Here is a 5533-nt window from a genome sequence, read left to right on the forward strand (position 1 = left end):
GGTTTGTCTTTCCTTGTTAGCGCAATTAGCGGCAAGGCCAACTTCGAAAATCCTTCGATAATACCCCGCTAATCCAAGAAAATCCATTATTGTCTCCACTTTCGCAAGATCTACGGGAGATTCCTCCTGTCGATATCACATGACCGAGAAAATTCATCGACTCTAACCAAAACTCACACTTTGACAGTTTAGCATAGAGTTGATTGTCCTTCAAAATTTGCAACACCACTTGCAGATGTTCAGCATGTTCGTCTTGATTCTTTGAATAAATCAGGATATCATCGATAAACATGACCACAAACGTGTCGAGGTATGGATGAAAAATCATGTTCATGTAATCCATGAACACTGTAGGAGCGTTGGTCACACCAAATGGCATTACAAGGTATTCGTAATGGCCATAACACGTCCGAAAAGTTGTCTTCGGAATGTCTTTCGACTTTACACGTATTTGATGATACCTAGATCGAAGGTCGATCTTTGAAAACACTGTAGATCCTCTCAGCTGGTCCATTAAGTCATCACAAACAAAACAGGAGCACCCCACAGAGAAACACTCGGTCTGACAAATTTTTTCTGTAGTAGGTCCTCCACTTGTTTCTTCAATTCCGTTAACTCTAACAGTGCCATCCTATAGGGAGCTATAGAGATTGGTCCAGTTCCAAGAACTAGATGGATGGCGAAATCTATCTCCCTTACTGGGGTAAACCATGAATATCGTTCGGAAAAACTTCAGAGAAATTAACCACTGATATACTTTGAATTTCTCCTCATTCTTTCTTCTCCAACAACGCTAACAACATGTACACTTGGGCTCCACCCTTCAGGAACTTCTCCATTTGATTGGCAGTTGTGCTTTTGGTTTCATAACGAGGTTCTATCGGGTCTTTAGGGTTTCTAAAGATTACCATTTTGTTGAAATAATTCAAGAGAACATGGTTATTGGATAGCCAGTCCATTCCTAAGATGATATCTAATTGGGATAAGGGTAGATATATCGGGTCTACTAGAAAAGTTTTGTTATCTAATACTATGGGACATTGTGAACATAAGGTAAGGAAACTATAGGCAATTGTAATCGGTTAACAACATCATGGGATATAAATGAATGAGTCGTAACCGAATCAAACAGTACAGATAATGAAATCTCATTAACAAGACATGTACCTTGAATGAGATCTTCATCCTCTTTGATCTCAGCTCCATTCATGGTGAACATTATTCCCTTGGCCTGAGGTCTGGCCGCCCGAACAATATTCACTCCTTCCTTCTTCAGCTTAGGGCACACCGACTTGATGTTTCCAGGTTGGTTGCAGTGATAGCAAGTAGGGTAGTTGACACCGAAATGTTTTCCTTTGCACTTCGAGCACCAATGTGGTGAGTTGTTGTTGGAGTTCCCAGCTTGAGAACCCTGATTGTTATTGTTGTTGTCGTGGTTGTTGTAATTGTTGTGTGGTCGGAGTGACTTTTGTTGCTTTCCAGATGGAAATCCATAAGGTTTCTTGTTGTGGTGGAAAGGCTTCCTTCTGCCATGATTCGGTCCAAAAATCCTCTGAGGTCCGTAGGAATTTCCTTGAGGCATGACACTCTTGAGTGCGACATTCCTTGCCTTCACACTCTTCTCACAGATTCTGCATTTGTCGACTAGAGTTGGAAAATCTAGTATCTGTTGATGAACAAACATCATCTTCAAATCTTGTCTAAGTCCCTCTTCAAACTTGGCACACTTAGACCTTTCATTTTCCACTTGATTATAATGTGGGGCATACCTCGCCAAATCTTCAAACACTACAGCATACTCCCCAACTAACATGTTCCTCTGCTGTAGACGTAGTAATTCCATTTCTTTCTTCGTCTTCATGTCCGCCAGAAAATACTTCTGTAGAAACATATCCTTGAAAGTTGTCCACTTGACAACTTGATGTTCATGTTCCATCTAGCATTGAGTGAACTCCCACCAGTTCTCAGCTTCCTTCGATATTATGTAGGTCGCATAGGTGACCTTCTGCTCCTCGATGCACATCAGTGTCCGAAAAATCCTCTCAAACTCTTGGATCCAGTTGGTAGCAGCATCTGGTACAAATCCTCCTTCAAACTTAAGCGGGTTGCGACGAAAAATCTCATCCAAATCCTTGTACATAGCGGGTCCTTGGTGTTTTTGTTGTTGCTGCTGCTGATTCAGTTGATGCAAGTTAGCATTCACATTCTGAATCGCCGCCGTCATCCCAGCCATGAAATCTAGATTTGTAGTTCCACATCCAGCCATCTTAAATTTGACAACATCATATTTATATATGTTTTTCCTCTAATCGTAAGTACACAAAATTCATGTCTTCAAACAAAAATCATAATCAAACTATCACAGAAAGTCACACAAGAAAGCATGTAAGGCCATGCCCAGTCCGGATAGGATTGAACTGCTCTGATACCACTTAATGTAACACCCTGAAAATCATTTCATAATTACTATATTTAATCTCTTGGAAAAATGGGTAAAAATATTTTTTTTCTTTTACGTAACATATAACTTACAAAACATTTTTTTTTTCCATTTTATCTATTCTCTTTCAAGTCGTCATATATTCAAACCTTTGCGGAAATAATTTTTTAATACTTAAAATGTAATCGAACGAAACACAATTCTTTTATGAATACTTCTCATTAATCAATTCTTTAATTTGTAATACATACATCATGGTTTACAAAATACAAGGCAGAGTTTATTCTTCGCCCATAACAAAGACTAAAAATACAAATAAAAATAAAATAATGTCGGGGGCATTGGCATTACAAAAGTATCCTACACAAGTTCCCTATCAAAAGAAAGAAAGGAGCTCCTAGACCGGTGGTGCACTGGAAACCTCACTCGGGCCTTCCTCGATCTTTGAGTCTGAAGAGATCTCTATAACCTCCACTGAATCCTCTATGCAAATTAACTCTACTAAGTCATCGTCCTCGTCCTCCACTCCATCATATGCTGCCCAATCCATCGAAGGGTCCGAGGTGTATCCCCTAGGCCCCGATGAAGTATTCATCCCTGCTCCTTCCGTCCCTCTTGGCGATGAGTCAGTAGATGAGAATCCCGGTTGGGGCCAGGTCTTGACATATGTTTTACCTATTTTTCCAAGAGATTAAATATAATAATTATGAAATGATTTTCGGGGCATTACAAATTTTCCTGAAATATTCAATAAAAACATATCAATTATAGATCAATATATATAAAATATGAGTGAGCATAAGGTGAAAAATCATACATATGAGGAATTACTTCAACAAGGTCTACTGGCCTAGCCACAAAAGTGCATATAGCCCCTCCAACTGTGAAGATATCATCTTCGAGAGGAATTGGCAGCAATGCATTATCATCGATTGCAATGTCAATCAAGACCTTCACATGATGGCATGGGATACGTGCATTATGCAGCATATCATCTGCCGACTTGTGCACTTTCCCAACACCCACTACTCGACTAGTTGGGGTATCCAGGAAAAGTTTACAAGAACTGATTCCTTGTACGTAAGTTAAAACATATATAATTAGTTAACGACTAAATTAAAATAAGTTAACTAAATTACCTCATGAGTGGGAATCAGAATAGGAATGTTGTAAGGTGCAGGTGTGCAACTCTCATTGATGGTTGAAGGAATAGTGCCAGCATTACTAGTTAGTCGTTGTCACTCAGCTTTCTTCGTCTTCATTGATTGCTCAAATTCGTTGAACCGTTGCATGAGACAATCTAGTTGATTTTGAACCTGGCTCATTTGGGCTTTGGTTACACGCTTTGGATGGGTTATAGGGTAGATAGGCAGTCCTAGTGACTTGTCAAGTATTATGCGACTATCCGGGTTTGCCTCATTTTCTTTTAGGACAACCTGCTAAAACTTAATAAACTTTAAGTATGTTACAAATAATTCCTTCAAAATGAAAACAAACAACTAATTATATGATTGTTGGTGAAAAGAATGATCATCGCTGCAAAATTAGGAAATATAATCACCACAAAAGGATCGTCACTAATGAGAAAAGAATTGACTAGTGATAATTCATCATTGAGAGAAAATGCACCACTAGAATGATCATAGGTGAAAAGAGAAACCATTAGTATAATAACCATCATAATAATTATTGATGAAAAATAAGTTAATGATGATATAATTCATCACTTGAAGATAAGACAACATTAGAATAATCATCTGAGGAAAGAGAAACCAATATATATAACGAAAAAATTGAATGACTCTTGCATGAATTTGGAATTATTAGGTTTTTGAAAAAATTGAATAAATACAATGAGAAAGTGACACAACAAAGGATATGATTAATTTGAGTTTTGAATTTTCGGCATCTGGGTAACGGGATAGTAACATGACTGATAAGTGCCAAACATACCTAAAAATCATACATTTTTATGGCACTTATCTTAAGCATAATTGAGAAAAACCAACTTAAAACAATACTTTTTGTATAAAATATCACAATTTGGTATATTTGTGTTTGTATTGCCTTTTTATGTATTTTGTAGGAAATAAAATGAAGAAAATAAGAGAAAAGATTCATGGTCAAAAAGTAACAAAAGTCAAGAAAATCAAGGTGCTCAACCAGGCAGCTGAGCATGGAACAAGCCCTGCTGAGCTGATCTGACCACCTGCATGACCTGGACCAAACTGTTCAACCAGGCAGCTGAACGGACCTGCTTAGCCGCTCAGCCTAGCACCAGACTAGGCCTAGCATTGTTAGAAATATGTTTGACACGGTCAGACACGAGCTTGGCACAAGACCAAGCTGCTGAACAAGCTGCTCAGCGGTCCAACCAAGTTGCTCAGCGGAGAACCAGACTCCTGGACAGATCAGCAAGCACCAAGCCACGTCTCAGTCAACACGATCAGAAGCTGTTGAACAAGCAGCTCAGCGATGAAGCAGGTGCGTTAGGCGGTGCGTACGAGACTTGACTTAACCATCAAGCAAACCATGAAGTCATCCATGACCTCACCTCAAGTAGCCCACCATAGGCTTTTCAGAAGTAGCTCACAATAGCTAGGTCTCATAGCCCACAACTAGCTTTGGTGAGTCATACACAAAGGTGACTAAGCTACTTGGTCAAGGGACCAAACCCATGTTGAAGGGTTTGGTCAGCTGCTAAGTGGTCCAGCTCAGCAGCTCAGCGGTCTGGCATGATGCCTATAAATATGAGGCCAATTCCTTCGAGCAAAGGATTTTTTAATACACAATTTCTTCATAAAATCCTCTAAAAACACTTGAAAGCCAGAATTCTCTCATCTAGGAATTCTTTCTTCATTTCTTAGTTTAGAATTTTCATTTTCAAGTAAGTTTTTGTAATTTTTAGTTAGAATTCAAGAGGAGAAAAGGAGAAGGCAAATGAGATGCAAAAATCAAATTTGTACTCTCATTTGGAACTCAAAAGCATCCAATCCTTGGATGGATAGCTCATGCTCCTAAACATTTTCTTTTGAAAAAGGTTATGTAATTTCTACTTCTTCTTAATTTACAAAAGTTTGAATTTTAATCATT

The sequence above is a fragment of the Lupinus angustifolius genome, chromosome LG16, assembly GCF_001865875.1.
Source record: "Lupinus angustifolius cultivar Tanjil chromosome LG16, LupAngTanjil_v1.0, whole genome shotgun sequence".
Taxonomy (NCBI): Eukaryota; Viridiplantae; Streptophyta; class Magnoliopsida; order Fabales; family Fabaceae; genus Lupinus; species Lupinus angustifolius.